The sequence below is a fragment of the Natrix helvetica genome (genome assembly GCF_964273705.1).
Source record: "Natrix helvetica genome assembly, chromosome: 3".
Classification (NCBI taxonomy): Eukaryota; Metazoa; Chordata; class Lepidosauria; order Squamata; family Natricidae; genus Natrix; species Natrix helvetica.
Genome location: NC_138549.1, coordinates 91,968,935 through 91,993,817, shown reverse-complemented (window position 1 = coordinate 91,993,817; position 24,883 = coordinate 91,968,935). Strand labels below are relative to the sequence as shown.

The following is a 24,883-nucleotide window of genomic DNA, read 5'->3' as shown; positions in this document are numbered from 1 at the left end:
AATTACTTATTAATGAACTATCAATTGATTGATTATATGTCACCATGTCAGTCTCAGCCTTTAGTGACTACGTAGATAGATTGATAGAAGACAATCTGACTCTAACCAGATCTTCCAATCTTTCCTCCATCTTTTCTAGCATTAGTGCCTTCTCCAGAAAATTAGCTCTTCACATAACGTGCCCAAAGTAGGATAATTTGAGCCTGGCCATTTGTTCCTTGAAAGATAACTCTGTGCTGATTTGTTCAATAATTCTTTGTTTTCTTGGCAGCTCATGTCATTTTCAGGAACTTCCCCCAATATCAAAGTTCCAAAGCTTCAATACACTTTCTACTTTCCTCCTTCAAAGTTACTTTTGCTTCTATAAATTATCACAGACAGTGCCATTGGTTGCACTGTTCTGATCTTTGTAGATACAGACACATCACAGTTTTTGAACATCTTTCCCAAGCCCTTCATGGCTGCTCTACAAGATGTTAGTCTGTGGCACATTTCTTGACTGCTTATTTACTGTTGATGGCTGCTCCTAAAAAGCAGAAGCTTTCCCCCACTTTCATATCATCACTGCCAATTCTAAGGTTAGTTGTTCTATATGATGTCACTAGCATGATCTTTTTTTATCTCTCTCTTCTATTCTGTCTGAAACTCTTATTGAATTCCTTCCTGTCTTTTTTGTCCTTGATTTCCCTTTGCTCCAATAACTGGTTTCTTTCTACCATTTCTTCATCTTTGGCACTCTCTTTTTATCCTTAATGACTTCTTTAAGTTCATTACACAGTTGCTCTTGTTCTCTATCAATAAGGCTCAGAGCTTCAAAGCAATTCCCGAGGTTCTCTTTGAAATACATATATCTTCAAGATTATATCATGGAAACTGCCTTTCTTCTTCTTTAGCTTAATGTAGAACTTGCTTAAATGCAGAAATGGTTAAGTAATTCTCTTGCTTCATTTTGGTGTCCTAAGCCATGTGATCCAACTACATTTTCCTTTTTCAATATTTCTAATGTTGGCATTCCAGCCTCTAATAATAAGCAACACATCTTATTTGCATGCTTTGTCGATTTCAAATTGAACTTGATGAAAAAAACTCATTAATATTTTCTTCTTCATCAATGGTTGGACAATAAACTTGAATGATCATTATATTAAAGGATGTCCACAAAGTCCAATTATGTAGTTTGGTCATTGATTGCATTGTAGTCAGGTACTGTCTTTGCTATACCCATCCTAACTACAAAAGCAACATTGTTCCTTCTTTCTTTTGTTTTCAGGTCCTGAATAGTAAAGAGGGTATATTCTGACTTCACTTGTCTAGTATCAGTCCATTTCAATTCACTGATGCCTAACATGTTAAATTACAGATGTTTCATTTCACTTTTCACTGTGTTGAGCTTTTCCATGCTCATGCCTATGTTCCATGTTCCTGTTGTAATTCTGTCTTTGTGCCTTAAGATTTTCTTCTTCTGTATGGCAAAACAGCCACTAGATGTCCTGAAGGCTTTAATCTAACGGAAGCTGAAGAAACTAAAGTAGTTCAGAATCTGTCTCTCTAAGAGCTTACTTCCAAAGAGTGTCTCACAAATGGGATAAACAATTGCACCTGAGCTGTTCAATAAACATTTGATAGTATTGATAAGCTTCCACTGTGTAATCTTCACCAAGACACACACAGGCAAGCATTGCTCCTGTCTAGAAGAGATTGATCTTGCTTTTGAAGGTGGGAAGTGAGATTGATCTTGCTTTTGAAGGCAGGAAGCTAACAAAGAGTAGCAACAATTATATCTTGTTCTAAATTATTGGAAATCACGATAAACCAATTAGAAAACAAGGAAAATCATTCTTAAGACTAATTTCTGTTTTAATCTTCAAAATGGAATGAAATCACCATGCTTGCTCTATTTAGCATGAAGAGATTCCAATATAGTTTCACCCTAGAAGAAACTATTATTGTGGTGAAAAAAATAACATACTGTTTATCTTTTAAACCCATAGGATTGTATGAGATAAATTTAATACCATAATAAGACATAATAATATGTCCTTTCCCCTTAAATTCTAACAGCAACCTGAGAAAAGAGAGCCACTCTCTATTGTAGCACACCAAGCTAAGCATGTATATAATATTTTAGCAGTCTTAGGGAAGTTTAGATTTAAATGCTTTAAATAGGGCAATCAGGAGGAGCTGTCTTAGAAAATTTACAAACTGTTTGAAAGCTACTCTGGGTGCCATTGACACTGAGCAAACCCTTCTGGCTATAATTCTTTGGCAACTTTAAGATTGATTGTAGTTCTGATAGTAATACTAATCTCCCAGTAGTTTTAAATCTTTTGGGGGGTGGGTCTTGGGAGCTGTTTGTGAAAAATCTATTCCAATTCACTCTAAGAACAGATATTTGATCCTCCTCTGTAAAGTGGTCAAGGGGAAAAAATCCATTTTCTCTTGGAGAGACTGGGAATTCCAGCTGTACTTTACAGTTTCAGAACATCCATTATTGCAAACCAGCCAGGCTAGGTTACTCTGAGTAATGACAAGAAATATTCAAATAAATATACTGCAAGTTGATCTCCCTTGCATAATTCAAAACCATGATTTCACCAGGAAGGCATTAATCTTCCCCCATCTGAATGCCATGCAAAATAAAAAGCAGTACTGTATGAACAACTGATAGCAACAAAATAGAAACATGGGTTTAATAAAGTAAGGAAGCAATTAGTTTCAGCTTCCAAATGATTCCATCTTCTTTCCCTTTTAGACACTAAACCATGTCTAGAAATGTCTAGAAAGCCATGTGCCAGCAGTAATGTGAGAGTGGTACATATAGATTGTATGTGCATAGGAAAAACTTTGCTTGCGTAATATTTATTTATTTATTTATTTATTTCTTCGCACTTCTAGACCGCCCCCTCTCCCAAAAGGGACTCGGGGCGGTGTACAGTCCACACAGCAAATACATAAGTGAATAAATATAAATATAAATATGAAGGAGGTTAAAAGGATTAAAAGAACTGTACAGCGAGAATATAAATATGACTTTAAAACCCCTAAAATCAATTAAATTTAAAACAATACCCTTAGAAAACCAGTTAAAGTATATTTCCAGGAGGTAACAGTTATAACAATTATAATTATGCCAGGCCAGCTAATCGGAACAGGTGAGTCTTCAATTTTTGTCGGAAGGAGCGGAGGTCCGTGGTGGTTCTGATATCGGGGGGGAGGTCATTCCAGAGGGTTGGGCCCATCACAGAGAAGGCCCTGCTCCTTGGCGTCGCCCGCTGGCATTACCTAGTGGACGGCACCTGGAGAAGGCCCTCCCTGTGAGAGCGAATTGGCCGCAGGGATGTATGTGGGAGGATACGATCCCGCAAGTAACTAGGTCCTGTGCCATGGAGCACTTTAATGATGGTAATCCGAACCTTGAAACGCACCCGAAAAACCACAGGCAGCCAGTGCAGCTCGCGCAGGAGTGGTGTTACGTGGGAGTATCTGGTACTCCCCATGACTACCCGCGCGGCCGCGTTCTGGACTAGCTGCAGTCTCCAGGCGCGTCCCAAGGGAAGCCCCATGTAGAGAGCATTACAGTAGTCTAGGCGAGACGTCACCAGCGCATGAGTGACTGTGTGTAGGGCATCCCGGTCCAGTAGGGGGCGCAATTGGCGCACCAGGCGAACCTGGTGGAACGCCCCCCTTGCCACGGCTGCCACATGGTCATCCATTGACAGCCGGGCATCCAGGAGGACGCCCAAATTGCGCGCCCGTTCCACAGGGGGCAATTGCTCATCCCCTATGGCCAGCGATGGAGTCAGCTGGCTGAACCGAGGTGCCGGTAGCCACAGCCACTCAGTCTTGGAAGGGTTGAGTTTGAGTCTGTTGTCCCCCATCCAGACCCCGACGGCTTCCAAACACCGGGACATCACTTCGACAGCCTTGTTGGGGTGGTTTGGGGTTGAGATGTACAGCTGAGTATCATCAGCGTACAGATGATATTCAACCCCAAAACCACGGATGATCTCGCCCAGCGGCTTCACGTATGCGTTGAACAGAAGGGGCGAGAGGACCGACCCCTGCGGCACCCCACAAGAGAGTGGCCTCAGGGTCGATCTCTGCCCCCCTGTCAACACATATTGCATCCGGTCGGAGAGGTAAGAGCCGAACCACCATAAAACGGTGCCTCCGACTCCCATCCCCTCCAGCCGGCGCAATATGATACCATGGTCGATGGTATCAAAAGCCGCTGAGAGGTCTAATAGGACCAGGATAGAGGAACAACCTCTATCTCTGGCCCTCCAGAGATCATCAACCAACGCGACCAAGGCTGTCTCTGTGCTTGCCCGGGTCGGAAGCCGGACTGGCGTGGGTCTAGATAGTCGGATTCATCGAGGTGACGTGGAAATTGCTGCGCCACCACATTCTCAACAACCTTCGCCAGGAAGGGAAGGTTGGAGACTGGACGATAATTCGCTAGCTCCATTGGGTCAAGTGAAGGCCTCTTGAGTAAGGGCCTCACCACCGCCTCTTTCAAGGCAGTTGGTAAGGATCCCTCACCCAATGAGGCGTTCACCAGGCCCAGAAGCCAGCCTCGTGTCACCTCCCAGGCTGCCAGTACCAGCCAGGAGGGACACGGGTCCATTGAACATGTGGTGTGTCGCAGCCGTCCACGCAACCTGTCTAAGTCCTCGGGGGCAACAGAGTCAAACTCCTCCCAGAATGGTCTCACAAGACTCACTGTTGACAGCCCGTCCAGTCCACTGGAGGGGGCCCATCCGCTTCGGATCTGAGCGACTTTGTTCTGCAGATATTCCCCAAACTCCTCTGCTCTTCCCTGTAAGGGTGCCAAGAGGGAGCGGGTCACCCTAAACAGGGCGGCAGGGCAGTTATCCGCAGACGCAATGAGAGCGGCACAATGTCTGCGTTTGGCCGCTCTCAATGCCACAAGGTAGGTCCGTAAATAGGCTCTTACCTGTGCTCGGTCAGACTCGGAGCGTGAGGACCTCCACCTGCTCTCTAGACGTCTCCTATGGCACTTCATCACCCTCAACTCCTCGGTATGCCAAGGAGCCTGGGTGGGTCGCTGCCGTAGGAGAGGTCGCAAAGGCACAACCCGGTCCAAGGCCCCAGCCGTCGCCCTATTCCAGGCGGCCACTAGGTCCTCCGACCGAGCGCGGGTCAGGGCTACAGGTAGTAATAAAGAGTCTAAGGCTCCAACCACTTTGAGAAGTTTCATTGGTCAGCCTGCTGAAACTTATTAAGATATCCAGAACAGCAAGTGACTCTCTTGTGGGTTAAAAAAAGCTATATTGTGAGGTGGGCTACAATTCTGGCTTTATGTGGACAAGTTTAGCCAGAATTTTGAAATCCTGTGTATTAATAATAATTTTTATTTTTAATAAGGGTAACTCAGACCTCCCTATGATCATGTACACTCAAATAGGCTATTAAATACAATCAATAATATTTATGCTGGACATCTCTATATACTGGAAGAGGAGCAAGTCAACTTTATAGCCTGTTTCAGTGCCTGGTATAATTAACTAATGATGAAGAAATAGATCAAAAAGCTAAACTCAGGTCTTTATGCTGGTTTGGTTGTTTGTTTCCTCAGATACAAAATGTGGGAAAATGTAACAACTAATTGCCCACTTATTTACTCTTGTTTATACACGAGTCATTTGTCATTAAGCATGCCCTAATAAAATGGGTTAAACAACAATATATCCTTAGTCTACCTCTATATAAATTTTATATTAACTTGATGGTTGAATGTTTAACCAAAAATTAAACTTCACCTAAAATTGTACACCGGGCACACAATTTTGCAAGTACTGTTATATGTTGATGACACAATAACTCTTTCTTAGCTAATGGCAGGGGTAAAAAGGCATAACACACAGGTAGCCCTCGATTCATAATCCCAATTGAGGCCAACATTTCTGTTGCTAAACAAAACAGTTTTTAAGTGAGTTTTGTCCCATTTTATAACCTTTCTTGCCACAGTTGTTAAGTGACTCACTGCAGTTGTTAAGTTAGTAACACGGTTAAGTGAAACTGGCTGCCCTGTTGACTTTGTTTGTCAGAAGATCGCAAAAGGTGATCACATGATCTTGGGACACTGCAACCGTCATAAATATATGCCAGTTGCCAAGTGTCTGAATTTTGATCATGTGACCCTGGTTAAGGACTACCTGTACTCTAATTCTTTATATACAGAATAATGTGGAGCTTTTAATGTTCTCTAAAAGATTAAGAAAGATTAAGCTTTAAATAATTGAATAACTTTCTTCACTAGGTGTATATAAAGCTTTATCAGCTATGATGATCTGATGCCCCAAATAGAATTATTGTTTCATGTTATTAAAGGAGAAACTGGTATAGATTAACAGTCTGGCAATTTTGTTTGCAGATTATGCATAATTAATAATCACATATTAAAACTTCATATGTACAGGGCCTTTTAATGACAGTTTTACTGTGAATTATGAGCACCAGTCAGTTGTTTCCTCGTATTTTAATCTGTTGCAAAGTTGTATCTATCTGAATATACTTAACAAGGCAACAAATGGAATTTAATTGGTGGCAGTGTCTGCATATACCATATATCTTGGAGTATAAGATGCACTCCCCCCCCCCAAAAAAAGAAGGTGAAAATCTGGGTGCGTCGGGAGGAGGAGCTGACGTTGCAACGACATGATACTTTTGCCACTGGATGGTCCTTTTGGACCTAAACTGTCCCAAAGAGATAGTAACAGGGAAGAGTACGTCCTGCTGATCTCAGGGACACCGCAAAGTCCCTGATTGATCCAGGAGAATCTCTTTTTGGCGGCGACAGAAGCGCAGCCATTGAAACTGCTGAAGTTGGGACAGCTCCGGAATGGGAGGAAAACAGAAAGAGAAAGTGTGTCCAACTGATGAGGAAATATTATTATAAAAGAGACTACCCCCCAAAAAAATTAAAGCTAAATTAAATTTGAAAACAGAAGAGAACAAGCAACGAAATTAAGCTACATTGTGTGTTATCCTTTTTTTTAATTTTTCTTTTACGGATGGAACTTTTGCAAATGTTTCCTATTCTTTAAATTGAATGGATTAGTTTTTCTTTTACTACTTTTTAAATTCTTTTTTTTAATACCTATGGATTAAAATCTTTTTCCTTATTTTTATAATGCTGGATTGGATGGGGGGTTTTTTTGCTCCATTTAAGAATTTTGTTTTCTTTAAGCCTAGAATATAAAGAAGATATAGAATGAATACAAAGAGGGCTGTAATAACAGAGGGAAAGGAAGTAACACTGCCACTTGGAGGCTGGAGGCTTGGAAGGCTTAGAAATATTGTCTTTTCTTTTTTCTGTTTGATCATTTGACTTTGCATTTCAAAGTTCCTAAGCTTGTTTACAGAGAGTGATAGTGAGAAGAGCATGGGCTGTTTATACAGGTGCTCTTTGGGAGCTTTATTGGCAGCTGTAGTGGAGTGAAAACAAAGCCTTGTCTTGAAAGATTATAAATGAACTTGCTTTAAATTTAATAAAAAGTTTTGAATGTCAGAGTGGCAGTGTTTACAAGTTGGAAGAATGGTTTAACATGAAAAAGAAACCTTAACATTACAAAAGATTATGTTTGAAATTCAAAACTTATTAGAAGTAACAGAGAAAATTGAGAAGAGATTGGAGAACATAGATTGTAGAACAGTAAAATTTGATGGAAAAATTGAGGATGTTCATCAAATGAAGAAAGTGGAGGTCAGAGTTCTAAAAACTGAAGGAAAAAATAAACAAAGAGACAAGAAAATTGTTGATACTGACAGTGAACTGAGTGTGGTTGGAAATGGAAAGAGTGGAATATGGAAAGGGGAGATAGATGGACTGGAGCTCTACCCCAGATTTCAAAGTATAGAACAGTGATGGCGAACCTTTTTTGGCTCGCGTGTCACAAGTGGGGGGAGCGCAGGGCGGTCGAGTGCGGGCGTGCCACACCCATAATGCAACGTGCGACCCCCCAGTGCGCATGCACACACAACGCACGACCCCCGCATTTTTACATGCTTTTTTCGCCCTCCCCAGGCTCCAGGGACTTTATAGGAGCCTGGGGAGGGCGAAAGAAGCCTCCCCCGACCCCCTGGAGGCCCTCTGGAGGCTTCAGGGACCGTCCGGAGGCTTCCCTGAAGCCTTCAGAGCACTTAAAACCACCCTCCGAGCAAACAGGAAGTGACTTCCGGGTTGCTTGGAGGGTCGTTTTAAGTGCTCCGAAGGCATCAGTGAAGCCTCCGGACGGTCCCTGAAGCCTTCGGAATGCTTAAAACCACCCTCCGAGCAAACCAGAAGTGACTTCCGGGTTGCTCGGAGGGTCGTTTTAAGCGCTCACAGGGCAGCGCCTCGCGTGCCACTTGTGGCACGTGTGCCATAGGTTCGCCATCACTGGTATAGAAGAAGAAAAGAAAGAAGAATTGATGGAACAAAGGAGAGAAATTTTGTCAGAAACACTAGTGATAACCAAAGATAAGCTGATCGAAGAAGCAGATGGGGGGTTTCGAGCTTATGCAAGATATGCAATAAGCAATAAGTTGCGAAGAGAAGTCCATACAAAACTTACTAAGGAAATAACAGAATACTAATGCCACAAATGGCAAAAGACATAAGACTGCACTATTACTGGAGAGACACAGGTTGATGTAATGAAAGCTTATAATAAAAAATTAAGTCAAATTTAGATAAATTTAGAGCATTATGTATAAAATGAAGTGATAATGGATACAGTTAAATAATTGATTGATAATGATAATAATGCATATATATGTATTGGTTGGATAAGAGCAAATTTGATATAAATTGCAAATGATGACTACAAAAGCAGGTTTAGAAACTCTGTTATTAAATATAACCAATTTTTATTTATAACATGTAATAAAGAATGTTACTGGTTGATATTGGGAAGAGCTAATGGAATGCCATTATGTGGTTTTGCTTTAAATCTGGAATATTTTATATAAAAGGATGTAAAAACAATTATAGTCAAATGAAGGTTGAGGTATGATGATAGTAATATATATAAATATATTTGATTTAAAATATATGATTTGATATAAATTGTACGTGATGACTGTGGAAGGGATGCACGGAAGCTTTTGTAACCAATCGACACACTTTCTACAATTTGTAATGGAAGATGGTTTTGTGTTGGGGTTTTTTGTGTTTTGTCTGTTTGTGCTTATTCAAAAATAAAAAACAATTCTTTATTAAAAAAAGGAAATCTGGGTGCATCATACACTGAACACAGCATTTTTGGCCTACTGAAACCCTGCCCTGCGCATCCCGTTTTTCGCAAAAATGGATGCGCAGAAGATTTGGGAGGCCTGCAAAGTGCTCCTGGGGGCTGGGAAAGGCAAAAACAAGCAAAAAATGGCCCCGTTGTTCACAAAAATGGGGCTGCTTTTGTCCTCCCAAGTCCCCAGGACAGGGGTGGGTTCCTGCCAGTTCTAACCTCTTCTATAGGAGAAGTTCCACAAATCTACAGTGCCGTTTAAAACTGGTTCTGGCTCCCTCCCCCCGCCCGTCCACACATCATCAAGATGAAGAGCGAGAGGAGGAATTCTGGGACTTGAAGTCCATAAGTCTTAAAGCTGTCAAGTTTGAACACCCCTGGGGTTTTTTTCTAAAGGGTTAGCGATGCAAGGGTCTTGTTGACAGCTTTAAGACTTGCACACTTCAATGCCAGAGTTCCTGAGCCAACATGATTCTGGGAGTTGAAGTCCACAGGTTTTAAAGCTGTCAAGTTTGAACACCCCTGGGGTTTTTTTCTAAAGGGTTAGGGGTGCAAGGGTCTTGTAACTTGACAGCTTTAAGACTTGCGTGCTTCAAATGCCAGAGTTTCTGATCCAACATTTTGGTTGCTAAGCAAGAGCGTTGTTATGTGAGTTTCACCACATTTTACAAGTTGGCCACGCCACCCAGTTGTTGGCTCCCACCTGGTCACATGGCCAGCAAGCCACTCCCACAAAGCAGGCCACACCTACAGAAGAGGTTGTAAACATTTTTGAAATCCACCACTACCCCAGGAGCACTTTGCAGGCCTCTCCAACTCTCTGCATGCCCCTTTTTCACAAACAAAATGGGGCGTGCAGAGGGTTTGGGAGGCCTGCACGGTGCTCCTGGGGGCAGGGGAGGGCAAAAACTTTTTAAAAAATTACCTCTTTAAAATCTTGGTGCATCTTATATTCCGGTGCATCTTATAGTCTGAAAAATATGGTAGTTAAGAAAATATTGGACCAATTTTGTTCCTGCTTGAATTGAGGAGGAGGAGGAGGAGCTTCCTGGAGCAATGGCGGTCTGTCTCTGAGCTCCGTATGCTTGTGGGGCTCTTTTGATGGGGCAGGGATGCTGCCGGTCCTCTTTCCCATCTTGAGGACCGGGGATCCAGTAAACGATCACCCTGGCTTTTTCCAGGACCCAAGTTGGTCCCCCAGGGTGGTCTGACAGCCAGGGGAGAGCGAGGAGAGCGGGCCAGTCGACCAGCTGATGGGGAGACGCCGTATGAAAATCGGAGGAGATACGTAAGAGGGCTGGGAGATGGCGGCCGGCGTGTTCGGGGGTGTGCTGGCGTCGGCGGAGGCCTGCGGCTTGGGACGGGAGCTTGAGGCGGTGGCGGGTGGAGACGCCAAGCCTGAAGCGGCGGTGACCCGAGTGGCGGTGGCGGCTGGAGACGCCGAACGCCGAGTCCCCGGCCTGCTGCGGACTGCGCAGGAAGCCTAGCGAAGGCCGAGCGAAGGCTGAGCGAAGCGCGAAGCGCCAGAGGCCGGCGGGAAGTGTGGAAGCCGGCCGGGGCGCTGGAGGCCGATGGGAGCGGCGCTGGGGGCCTGGAGCGGTGGCTGGGAGTCGCCGAACATGCGGGGAGCTACGAACAGTATATGCAGGCCATGGCGGGAATGGAGCGCCGGAGGTCTGGTAGGAAGAGGGAGGCCTGTGACGCTGGAGGCCAGGCAGGGATCAGGGGGCATGTTGGTGACTGGCAGGAGGCTTCAACGCCAGGTTGGCAGAAGAACCATCTGCCTCCTGCTAGCTGCCTACTTGGTTGTGACCATCTACCCCCTGCTGACTATTTACGAACTATCTGCTCCTTGCTTACCATCTGTGTGCACCCGGCTGATCACCTCCTTACCATCTATTACCCTACTGTTTTACTGACCATCTGCCCCCTGCTCATCATCAACTATAGACCATCTGCCCCTTGCTGCCCACCACTGACCACCCACCAGCCTCCACTTATAGATTATCTGACCAGCCACCATCCCCCCATCTAGGATTGTGGTCTTCTGGCACTTGACACCTTCCACTCACACCCAAGCCCTGGCCTTCTAAACTATACTGGACTTAAAGACTTACATGCCATAACATCTACAGCACCTAGAAATGATCTTAGGCCCTGCTGAAGTCATAGCTCACCATGTATCTGAGGTCAGACCTGATTTTACTGCGGGAGTCCCCCCTCTCGCAAGTATGGCCCTCCGCCCCTTCGAGGGCCCACCTTGATGACAGATTTATTAATCTAGAGAGGTGGAGAAAGCGGAGACTTAGGGGTTTTTTAACCATATGTTTTAGTGGGTTCCAGGGTGTGGGGGGGGGGTTAGCCAGGCCAAGAGAGGGGTCAGTGCCAGACGAACAGGTGTGGTTGGGGTGTGGTTTAGATGGTTGATGCCTGAAGGTATGCTGATATTCTGGGAGGAGACAAGAATTAGAATTAATTCACCCATAGAGGCGCAGGCCTTTATGGAAAAAAATAAAACACTCCTAGAGAAACCACCAGACACCACAACGGACACGCAGGACACGGGAGGGGCCAGAGCTCTGCCAGTGGAGGGAGATGGGGCAATAGCAAGAAGACTCAGATCACAAAAATAAACAAGAAAATCATATTATTATAAATTGACCGAAAGTGAAAATGGAATTATATTTGGATTTTATACTGTAATGTTTAATTTGATTGAATTTAATAATAGAACTAATTTGCTGATTGTAATCAATTATATACTAATGCATTATATATAAATGTATACTATGGGTATGGAGGGAGGGGGGCCTCACACATTTTGCAACTGCCAAAATTTGTATACCTGTCCATTTACCCTTTTCCCTATAAATCTTGAAAAACCAATAAAATTTTATTACTAAAAAAAAAAAAAAAAAAAGAACAGGTGTGGTTGGGAGGGGAGTGAGCAGAGCGGGGGAGGGGAGGGAGAATAACATTCCATTAGAGGGTCTTTTTATCTCAACGATCGTAGGGAGGGGTGGGTGCAAGGATAGACGAAGATTCTGCAGCCGGTTGGGAGACCGTGGTCGTTGGACACGCCCGGTCATTTGTACCAACCCCCGCACCCTAGGTGGCCAGGATCTACAGAGCCAGGGCCTGAGGCTGATGTTGTGCAACGCGAGGTCCGTTGTTAATAAGGCCCCCCTCATTAATGATTTGATTTCGGAGGGGGTGCCGGACCTTGCAGGGATAACGGAGACCTGGTTGGGCCATGAGGGGGGTCTACCCCTCGTGGAAATGTGGAATACCGTGCATTCCATCAGCCGCGGGCCCTGGGTAGGGGTGGCGAGGTAGCGGTGATTATAAGGGAGGGTCTGGAGCAGAGAGAGTTCACTGTGCTACAGATTTCCGGATGTGAGTCTCTATGCATGAAGTGGGGCCCAGGGAGACAGTTGGGCTTGCTGATTGTATACTTGGCTCCTCGCTATGTATCAGCGGCCCTGCCTGAGCTCCTTGAAATGATCGTGGAGATGGCGGTTGAGACCCCCAAGCTACTGGTTATGGGGGATTTCAACCTGCCGTCGATAGGCGAGTCATCCGAGGCGGCTTGGGAGTTCATGGCTTCCATGACAGCCATGGACCTGACCCAAATAATTCAGGGCCCCACACACGAGGGAGGCCACACGCTGGACCTTATTTTTGTCTCTGGCCAGTGGAAGAGTGATCTGGGAATAGGGGATTTAGTTATTACACCCCTGTCATGGTCAGATCACTCACTTCTCCGGCTCGACTTCCCAGGCGCTACCCCCCATCGCGGGGAGGCGGAACCAGAATGTCCTAGATGGTTCCGCCCCAGGCGCCTGATGGAACCTGATAGGTTCCAGACGGAGCTTGGGCCACTTCCTGTAGCCCTGACCCGCTCCCGGATGGAGGACCTGGTGGCCGCATGGAACAGTGCGGCTGCCGGGACCTTGGACCGGGTTGCGCCTTTGCGGCCTCTCCTGCGGCAGCGAGTCACCCTGGCCCCTTGGTTTACCGAGGAGCTAAGGGTGATGAAGCGCCCTCCTGGCTTATACTGGCATCCTGGGAGGTTACACGAGGCTGGCTCCAGGAGTTAGTCAACGCTTCCTTGAGAGAGGGGTCCTTGCCGGCCGCCTTGAAAGAGGCGGTGGTGAGGCCCCTACTCAAGAAGCCTTCCCTGGATCCAGCTATGTTAACCAACTATCATCCTGTCTCCAACCTTTGCTTTTTGGCAAAGGTTGTAGAGAGTGTGGTGGCACAACAGTTCCCACGCCACTTTGAGGAAATGGATTATCTAGACCCGCGCCAGTCCGGTTTCCGGCCCGGTCACAGCACGGAGATGGCCTTGGTCGCGTTGGTGGATGATCTCTGGAGGGCCAGAGATGGGGGTTGCTCCTCCATCCTGGTCCTATTAGATCTCTCAGCTGCTTTCGATATCGACCATGGTATCCTACTGCGTCGTCTGGAGGGGCTGGGGGTGAGGGGCACCGTTTTGCGGTGGTTCTCCTCCTACCTCTGTATGTATACAGATACATAAAGTTCCTGTATTAGTATTATCCGGCCGGACGCAATGCGTGCTGGCAGGGGAGAAGAGGTCGACCCTGAGGCCACTCATTTGTGGGATGCCACAGGGGTCGGTCCTCTCGCCTCTTCTGTTCAACATGTATATGAAGCCGCTGGGTGAGATCATTTGTGGTTTTGGGGTTGAGTACCATCTGTACGCTGATGATACTCAGCTGTACATTTCCACCCAGAACCACCCCAACGAGGCCGTCGAAGTGATGTCCCGGTGCCTGGAGGCCATATGGGTCTGGATGGGAAGCAACAGACTCAAGCTCAACCCCTCCAAGACGGAGTGGCTGTGGTTACCGGCCCCCCGGTTCAACCAGTTTCCATCACTGGCCATCGGGGGCGAACAACTGGCCCCCGTGGAACGGGCGCAATTTGGGCGTCCTCCTGGATGCCCGGCTGTCGATGGATGACCATGTGACAGCCGTGGCAAGGGGGGCGTTCCACCAGGTTCGCCTGGTGCGCCAATTGCGTCCCCTATTGGACCGGGATGCCCTTCACACAGTCACCCATGCGCTTGTGATGTCCCGCCTGGACTATTGCAATGCTCTCTACATGGGGCTCCCCTTGAGATGCACCTGAAGGCTGCAGTTGGTCCAGAATGCGGCCGCGCGGGCAATTATGGGAAGTACTAGGTACTCCCATATAACACCTCTCCTGCGCGGGCTGCACTGGCTACCTGTGGCTTTTCGGGTGCGTTTCAAGGTGTTGACTATCATCTTTAAAACGCTCCATGGCACAGGACCTAGCTATCTGCGGGATCGCATCCTACCCCACACATCCCTGTGACCAATTCGCTCTCACAGAGAGGGACTTCTCCGGGTGCCGTCCACTAGGGAATGCCAGCGGGCGGCGCCCAGGAGTAGGGCCTTCTCTGTGATGGGCCCGACCCTCTGGAATGACCTCCCCCCCCGACATCAGAACAACCACCGATCTCCGCTCCTTCCGCAAGAAACTTAAGACCCACCTGTTTCAATTAGCTGGCCTGGCCCAACCGTAGCCTTAATCTTCAATCCCTCTGGACGGTATTTTAAATTTTGGGGGGTAGACTTTTAAGCTGTTTTTTAATTTTTATTATTACTGTACAGGCTTTATATTTAATCTGTTTTTAAGGGGTATTTAATATTTTTCACTGTGTAGATGGTTTTTTAGCTGTTGTCTGTACACCGCCCCGAGTCCCCTCGGGGAGAGGGGGCGGTCTATAAATACAATAAATAAATAAATAAAAATAAATAAATTGTAATTGCTTGAAAATACAACGTTTTTCATACATAAAGTTCCTGTATTAGTATTATCAATTGGGTTATTTTTCAGTGCTTTGCAAAAAGTATTTTTTTAAAGAACCTGAATATTTCTTTTTCCTGATTCAATTCTCATATTTGTTCTAGATATGTGGGACACAATTTAACTTTTTATAGAAATAGCCTCTTTCCACCAAAGGGTGTCTGTAAAGAAAATAAAAACCTCCACCCTGCAAGATCCCTAGGCTTCTGTTTTGATAATGCAGTTTTCCAAAAAGGAAATAATTTGGTGCCCACTATGATGGTGATTTGTGCTTTTTGGTTATTTTCCACTTAGGACACCAGACAAAAAAAGCAGCAATAAATCTATTATAAGTTACTTAAAAGCTACACTGGTCCAGCCAACAAACTGAAAGCAAGAAAGAGGCTTTGGTTTCTAAATCCTTAAGATGTTGTGCCAACTGCTGTGCCCTTCCACAGAAAGGATAGGATTTTCTCTAGGTTGCCTTTTTTAAGACGGTGCAAGGTTGCTATGCAAGAAAAGGAAAGTGAGCTAGCTGATGGCATGTTTATTAACAACCAATACAGCTATAGAGGTAATGCCACCCATTTGCATTGTTTAGTGTGGCCCCTGAGAGTTTGCTTGTGGTTGCCCACTTCACTTTATTCTGCTACTGCCACAATATGTTAGTACTGAGTGATCATTATTATCACTCACCACTCTCCTAGAAAAATGAAATATTTTAGGAAATATTAAAAGGACAGAATATTGCCCCTAAAAGGGAAGCAGAAACTCACCCTCCCACCTTTGTCAATGGGCCATTAAGGCCTGAGCCAGTCTATTCTACATAACAAAGATCTACCTCCTTCAAGCAGAGCCACAATAGGAATCCCAAAGCCCTTTCATTACATTATCACCTAGCAAGAGTCAACCAAGCTCAGGACAGCCTACAGAGTTGCCCCTACATGGCCCCATGGGAGTCTGACAACCAATCAGAATACAAGCTCAAATTCAAAGCCAAACAGAGGCTATACATCTCTCTCTCTCTCTCTCTCTCTCTCTCTCTCTCTCTCTCTCTCTCTCTCTCTCTCTCTCTCTCTCTCTCTCTCTCTCTCTCTCTCTCCCTCCCTCCCTCCCTCCCTCCCTCCCTCCCTCCCTCCCTCTCTGTCCCTCCCCCCCTCTCTCTCTCTCTCTTCTTCCCTCCCTCCCTCCCTCCTCCTCCCTCCCTCCCTCCCCCCAAATGGCTTTTTGCCCAGGACCTCAAATCATGTGAGCCTGTCCACCATTAAACCATCTTTCCAAGTAGTCTCCAAGTTTCCAGTGTCTTTTTCCCCATTTGGAACTGTACTCAGATGGACATTTCTTCTAACATCACCACAACAGCATTACAATATCAACTATGCAGTATAACCAGCCCTAAATCCAACTGTGACCTGAAATTATATGACTCCTCAGCTCATCAGATTAATTTAGCTATTATTCCAAAATTCCCAGTTTTCAGACAATCTTCTGACCCGCAGACGTGCAGTTTTGTGAGATTTTAACTCTTCAGCAAGACAGACATTTTTGGCAGAGTTCAGGTGAGAAAAGAATAGACTTTTATCTTTCTTATTTGTGTTTGCCTCCTTTTGTTTTTTAAAAAGTAGCAGCACTTCTTTCAAAATACCGTACATGTTTATGAGCATGAAGAAGAAATGATAGTTTTCCTGAGGTTTAATGTTATTGGTTGCTAGTACACATTTTATAATATGCCATTTTAACTTCATGAGTCACATCCCCACTCCAAAAGCCTTATTGAGTATGTGCTGCAGGTGAATTATTACTATAATTATGGGATTCCAAAAAAAAAACAAATGATAGCAAACCTTTTAAGTGTTTGCAGATTTATACTGCTTTCTTTTTACTATGCCAGATGGGAGGAAATATAATTAATTCAATCATTTTGTTTTATATTCATGAGAGTCACAGAGCAAAAGTCACCAAGGCTTGTTATAATGGGCTCTTGAAACCACTTCTGTTTATGGCATGAGTGACTTATATATTCCAGTTGTAATTTGAGTCATTTTGAGAAAACTAAGATTCCATTTTCCAGACTAGAACATCTAAATTTACAATTGACATTTTCTTTAAAGTCCCCACTATGAACAGGTGAGGTAAGGCTATAGTCTATATTGTGTATGATTTATATCTGAAAAGCAGGCTAATATGTTTTCATTTCACATGCCTTTCCTTATGGAAGGAATAAAACCAGGGAAATAGAATTTTGTCAAAGTCAAAATCCCTTTTTTTTCCTTCCAGGGAGAAAACTTCAAAACTGGGAAATGAAATAATAGAAAAGTTATTGAAATCAGATACTTACAGTTAATCCTGAGGATGGGTATCATTTTCCTGGAAAAGCTCCTGCATTTGGTATTCTGTACTGTGGTAAACCAAAATATTCAAGGGTCATTACTAGTTACCATAACATCCCACCACTTACTCTGTCATGCAGACAACTTACTCAACAAAAGCCACACATAAAACAAAATGTTGATGTTTAAGTAGTTTTAAATGTATTTTTCCGACCAGCAGATCATCATGACTTCTTTTTCCACAAACTGCTTTCAAGGCCAACACCTCAAAAATAAATTTTAGAATGGGTAAGGAAAGATCTGTATATTTAGATTCTGCTGAATACATTTTTCAAATGAGGCATTTCCTTCAGCCTGCTACTTCCTGATTTAAAGTTATATCCCGAAGTCTACTTTTTACAGTATTTATTTTTTCTGGCTCTTCAAATAGCTTTTGGGACAAGATAGAAGAGTCAAACTAAAAAAGGCAGCAGTTTCCAAATGGATTCTTTCTACCTCTTCCAGAAATAATTATACTGTCTTTCTCTTCTTAGACGATTATTATAGGTATGTAAAAAAAAAAAAAGTAAAAGCAAAGATGATAAAGTAAGAAAGACTGACAAATAGAAGATTATATTAGCCAGAATGAGGATGCTGCCAAATAAAAGTTTCACCTAGAAGCACCAATGTCGGCTAATTACTCACCCAATAATTAGTTACAGCCTATAGTGCTAGGATTTGGCAACATAAATGGTAAGTAACTTCTGGTTGACCAGCTGTGTGGTATAGTATCTGTACATCAGAAGGATTTTCCATCCTCAAAGCTCTGACTTTGACATACATGGAAATTTATTTTATAGTAGTATAGTAACATCAGTGATGCAGAGTACACATAAGTAAAGATAAATAAAGGTTCCCCTCACACATATGTTCTACTCGTTCCCAACTCTAGGGGGCGTTGCTCATCTACTTTTCAAAGCCGAAGAGCCAGCGCTGTCCGAAGACATCTCCGTGGTCATGTGGCTGGCATGACAGAACGCTGTTACCTTCCCACCAAAAGTGGACCCTATTTTTCTACTTGCATTTTTACATGCATTCGAACTAGGTTGGGAGAAGGTGGGACAAGTAACGGGCGCTCACTCTGTTATACGGCACTAGAGATTCGAACCACCAAACTGCCGACCTTTCTGATCCACAAGCTCAGCATCTTAGCCACCGCGTCGCAGTGCACATGCACAATGACAAAACCCTGTTAAGAGAGCCGAAGATGCTTGCTTTGTTATGGCCCCTAGCTATAATAAAAATGAAAAACGAGAACACTTGAAAATAAAGTACACATTTAAAATGGACTGGGGAGACCAATAATTTGTATATTATTTTAAAGTTAAAAAGCCAACTGCCTAAATTTGAAAATCTCTTTGACTTTGATGTCCAGGCCAAATGACCTTCCTACCTGCAGATGAATACATCTGTATGCAATTGTGATTAATTCCTTAAGTACCTCAGTGAAGGCATGAAACAATCACAAGAATGAGGCGAATATGTACAAAGCTGTATGTGTATCTGCTTCACCACATGCTATGCTGTATACATAAACAAGCACTACATCCAATGTGTCTGTATCCAATTCAGTATCAGTGTGAACTATCCCAATGAAGTTCTGTTACACAAACTCTCATTCGATATGAGCCTTGGCATTTCCCTCTACCACAGAGCAAATTCGAGCTAGGAGTACTTCTGCTTTCGAAATCAAGCTCCTTTACAGTGGATTTGTTGGAATTTTTTATGTAGAGAGACACAGTATGAGCACTTTGGTTATGTGTGTGGCAGGCCATCGGAATGTTCAGACTGACATCTTCTCCTCCATTGCACAGCAATGTGTGTATAAACAGTGGAATGAATCAGCCTTTTATTGAGACAGAACATTGGTCCAGCCAATGTTTTCACACTGACTGGTAGTGGTTCTTCAAAGTTGGAAGCAGCCTCATTGCTGGAGATCCTGTTTAACTGGAGATCCAGATGACATCTGCAGTTCCACCATCTTGGTTATAGAGTAGGAAGTTAATGTATGGACCACACGTTGTTTCCACTACCACTATGTGCACCTGTGCAATGAGGCTGCTTCTAGCTTTGAAGAACTACTACCAGTCCGTGTGAAATATGTCGAGGCCACCTATATGTCGAGGCCATATAATTGCAAAACTGTTAGTTAGAATACTGTTTACACAATCCCTACTTAACTATAGTCATTTCCTCTAGGAATTATGGGAATTATAGTTCACCTTAAACAGACAGCAGCAGAGTAAAGAAATCTGAAATAGCACTGTAAGTAAAGGAGTAAGTAAAAAACCCAATAATATAGCTGATGACCACAAACCTTAGGAAACGAATGGCAAAAGAGCCTCTTTTCAGGTTTATTCCTCTAACATTAATTTTGTCAATGTTATCAATATCAGAAGCAGTACAATATGCCCAAGACACCAAGATATTTGCTACTGAGTTGGACAGCTACTTTAAAATGATTGTGACAAAATACCTAAAAATCAGACCATAAATGTTTGTTTCATGTTTTGTGAAATTGTAGGTCAAGTTGCTCACGATGGGCACTATTCTTGAGTACATCTTTTCTTTGCCATTGCTTATTTGTTTGCCTTTCTCTGAAATCAATGGGCACAATGTACAGACAGAGAAGATATCTGTTGGCTGTCACTCCTTTCGCAGAAGTCTCTTGGCAGGTGATCAGATAGCACAAGGAGGAACAAGCCCACAAGTCTCCAAGAACTGCTGGCACTCCTCCTCTGAAGAACAGGTTTCAGGTTATCTTCCTTGATTCTGAGACCACAGATCAGATATCATTCCAAGCTCTGATCAGATATTTGATATGTGAAGAGGTATATTAAAAATATCCCATCTCACCCCTATGGATGATTGTGTCTTCCTCAGCGGCCTGGGAGTTTGAGGGTTCTCTGTAGTATCTTAACTGTTCTAGCACTGCACTCACTGCCCTGAGCTCTAATGTTGATCCCGGGAACTGTTAGAGCCACTCTCCCAACTTAGATTTCACAGCTCTAAGTATTCCTATCACCACTGGGATCACTTTAGCATTTATTTTCCACACCCTCTCTTTCTTGCACTAGTCTTTTTTGTCTTCTCTTTGTCCCATATATTCTCCCAATATTGTTCAGTTTCAACTGTTGGTGGCTGTGTGTTACTATGTTGTGGCACAGCAGTTGGGAGTATACCATGGATGATTCTTTGGAGAACAGAGCATTTATTTTCTTGGCCTGCATTTCTCTAGTACATGGGAGCAGCTTCTTCTTCATTATGTTGAGGCATTAGGTAAGTAGCTGTTTTTCAGTTAGTATAGACATAGATCTTCTTCTGTCCATCCATAGTTCCCTCATATGTTTCATATATCCCTTCTCATTAGGTCTGCTCAGGGGTGGTACTCACTTACCTTCCCTACTGGTTCATAAATGTGAGTGTGCGTGCTCACCTCCGTGCATGCGCACAGCCTTCCATGCATGTGCTTTTGGTGAAAAAAGCACCTAAATGGGATGCCGTAGAGCTGGGGCGAGTCACAAGGCACCCGCAATTTCTGCTACCGGTTCGGATGAACCGGTCCGAACCGGTAGAATACCATCTCTGGGACTGCTGTCATGTAGCATTCCATTGATTCCAGGTACTCTTATCTCACTCATTTATGTCTTGTTCCATATCTATTCAGCCTCTCAGAGATTTCAGCCTATATTCCTTGCTTCTGAAAATACAGATCAGCCATCACTTTAGGCCAGTGGTTCTCAACCTGTGGGTCGGGACCCCTTTGGGGGGTCAAACGACCCTTTCACAGGGGTTGTCTAAGACCATTGGAAAACACATATTTTTGAAAAAATATGGAAAACATAAAATAATTTTATGTTTGGGGGTCACCACAACATGACAAACTGTATTAAAGGTCATGGCATTAGGAGGGTTGAGACCCACTGCTCTAGGCTCTATTCATATATTTTATTTGTGAAGATATACACACACACACACACACACAGGTGTGTGTATGTGTATGTATTTCATATGCATTTGAGGTCCATTGGCATACAAATTTGTAATTCTACTGGAACATTTTTATTTTATTTTCCACTGTCGTAGAAATTGCCTAAGTATTCAAATGTGGCCACAGTAAAAGAATGGGGCCAGTGATAATTATCCTGATCTCTCCAACCATGTTTACCGTCTCTGTATGTCTGTATATTCCTCAGCGATTTTTCAGTTGCTAGGATGGCATCTCTCTGAAAGTCAATAATTAATACTAATGGTGACAAACAGGAAATAACTGATGAAAAATTATTAGTCCATCCTCAGAGTAGCACCTAAAAGTACATTAAAGAATAAAAATACAAATTAAATAAGCTAATAAAAATATGTCCTGAAATAAATGTACCTAGGAAAGCATATTGTGTACAAAAGTAGCAAAAAATTGTACAAGTGTGTACTTTATAAAAGAACAAATTGTCTTAAACAACAAATGGGAGACAAATTGTGAAACAGTATAAACTAAATTATAGCAAAGTAAACTATTTCCAGGCATGTAGCATCAATGAATATTTTGCATAGCTAAACCAAAAAAATCAAAATTGAATCTTGATATACATAAAAAGGTACATAGCTTGAAAAACTATCTCTATATCTCTTTACTGTAAAAAAAAAAAAAGATCTCTTCACAGCGAGCACAAAGCGAACTGGTAGTAAAATTGGGAGCAATCCACCTCTGATTCAAGGCATGCATTTCTGTTCTTCACTTTCTTGATATCATAGATAAATGGCATTAATGGGTGGCCAGAAAATGTTGAAACTGCACAGTATCTGTTTTTAAGTAAATGTCATGTCATGTTTTTCCTGAGAACATAAAAAAAGACTCAGTTGGACCAGGCCAAATGATTATTTATAGCAACCATTCAGTTGCTATAGTGGTAAACCAAATGCTTATGAGAAAAAGAGTTTAATGTATTCTATCAAAGTTCTTTATTATTCTGCTTTTAAAAAAATCTGTGTATGATTTTTTAGAATTTCCTAAATATATGAATTTCTTTCAACATTTCCCACATTTTAAAGAAATATATGGATTTCTTTCAATGTTTCCCAAGTATCTACATTTTAAACACAATATTCAAGCTGAAAAATATGTCAGATTGACCCCAGTGATTTCGATAAATTATGAATATTACAGTATGTACCAGTGGTGGGTTTCAAATTTTTTTACAACGTCTTCTGTAGGTGTGGCCTGCTTTGTGGGAGTGGTTTGCCAGCCATGTGACCAGGTGGGAGTAGCTTGCCAGCCATGTGACCAAGTGGGAGTGGCTTGGCAGTCATTTGACTGGGTGGGCATGGCCAACTTGTAAAATGTGATGAAACTCACTTAACAACGCTCTTGCTTAGCAACCAAAATGTTGGCTCAGAAACTCTGGCATTTGAAGCACACGTCTTAAAGCTGTCAAGTTACAAGACCCTTGCACCCCTAACCCTTTAGGAAAAAATCCCAGGGGTGTTCAAACTTGACAGCTTTAAGACTTGTGGACTTCAACTTCCAGAATTCCTTGTCCAGTCATGTTGGCTCAGGAACTCTGGCATTGAAGTGTGCAAGTCTTAAAGCTGTCAAGTTACAAGACCCTTGCACCCCTAACACTTTAGAAAAAAAAACCAGGGATGTTCAAACTTGACAGCTTAAAGACTTTAAGGTTTAGATAGGACTCTTAGAGATGGGCGGGGCGATTGGTGAGCCAACCAATCAGTGAGCGGTGGGTGGGGCAAGTGTGGTGCGGATGGGAGGGAGGAGGGGGCTGGAACCGGTTCTAAATGGCACGGTAGATTTGTGGAACTTCTTCTATAGAAGAGGTTAGAACTGGCAGGAACCCACCCCTGTTATGTACCCTGAAAATGTCAGAGTAGATTGTTTTAGCAGATCCCATTATTTCTCCATTTGATTCTGAAAAATCAAGGAGAGATTCTGTACATTCTTTTAATAAAATTCCAAGGAAGACATCAAGGCAACGTCACTCTCCATTTCACTGATATTAAGAGCCATATCATCTCAGATTCTCTAACAATGTAACGTATTACGACTTTTTTCCCCTTTGCTAAACCTATCCTAATGCTAAAGTACTGTGAAAAGAACAGTTTCTTAAACAATTGTGCCTATTTTTGGAAACATTAATGCACAGTGCTTTTGCTTGCTGAGATGATTCCTATTTTAAGAACACAAGTAACAGGCCAGGATGAGCCAGAGAGAAAAGATTAAAATATTGCATCATGCATCTTGAGTTAGCAGTTGGTAATGTTGTTAATCTGGCACTTGTCATTTGTGGTATCTTTGCAAGTATAATCCATTTCTGGCCAGCCATAAATCTCAATACCATAATAAGTATAGGTAGTCCTCAACCTATGACCACAATGGAACCCAACATTTTTGTTACTAAGCAAGACAGTTTTTAAGTGGGTTAATAAGTTAATCATCTGGCTTTTCCCATTGGCCTTGCTTGTTGGAAGCAGATGACCCTAGGACAGCACAATTGTCATAAATACATGCCAGTTGTAAAACGTCTAAATTTTGATCACATGGTCATAAGTCACTCTTTTCAGTGCTATTGTAACTTTGAATGTTTGTAAGTCAAGGACTACCTGTAATCAGAGACGCACACTTGATGTCTCTTTACCTCCATGCCACAGGCTGCCATAAGAGTTTTTCTTATTACAACATTTAACCCCAGTTGCATTTTATTTCAAAAATATCTGTCATGATATTTTTCTATGGGAATATCGTGGCTCAGTTGAGCTTGTCAATCAGAAGGTCAGCAGTTCAGCGGTTCGAATCCCTAATGCTGCATAAGGGAGTGAGCTCCCATTACTCGTCCCAGCTTCTGCCGACCTAGCAGTACGAAAGCACGTAAAAATGCAAATAGGAACCACCTTTGGTGGGAAGATAACAGTGTTCCCATGCACCTTCAGCATTTAGTCATGCCAGGCACGTGACCACGGAGATGTCTTTGGACAGCCCTGGCTCCCTTGGCTTTGAAACGGAGATGAACACTGCCCCCTGGAGTCGGGAATGACTAGCACATATGTGCGAGGGGAACCTTTACCTTTACTAATATTTTTCTATACTTCTCAGATGTTCCAAGTCAATGTATTTTTCAGATGTTATAATAAAACGATGCGACCTTTAAATAAGAACATATTCTGATACTGAAATGATGTGATTTCTTCAAAATCTCACATGATGCAACCTGAAAACAATGTCAAATTGCAATACAGACGCCTGATCTAAATCTTTCTTGGACTGAGAATTTAGCTGAGAGTTGTCCCTTCTACACCTCTGCCCAACCACTGTAATTTGGGTGATTTCTAAAGTTGAGGGTCTGCAACCTCAAAAAGCAATAATCATGGCAGAGGATGCAAAGTCTCTTTAAATCAGTGGGACTTAAACCACGATTAATATAA

General features: G+C 43.2%; 1 protein-coding gene across 5 annotated transcripts in view; it reads right to left on the bottom strand.

The window, feature by feature from the left end:
- Positions 1 to 24,883, bottom strand: part of DDAH1 (dimethylarginine dimethylaminohydrolase 1) — a 167,221-nt gene that overhangs the window by 87,556 nt on the left and 54,782 nt on the right. For 4 of the 5 annotated variants that reach the window (XM_081946098.1, XM_081946097.1, XM_081946099.1 and 1 more), the window contains one exon: positions 17,422 to 17,481. The gene's annotated coding sequence lies outside the window, so the exon portion shown is untranslated. Of the gene's footprint in view, positions 1 to 17,421; positions 17,482 to 22,155; positions 22,286 to 24,883 lie in introns of all 5 variants that reach the window. The other variant, XM_081946100.1, reaches the window with a different exon arrangement.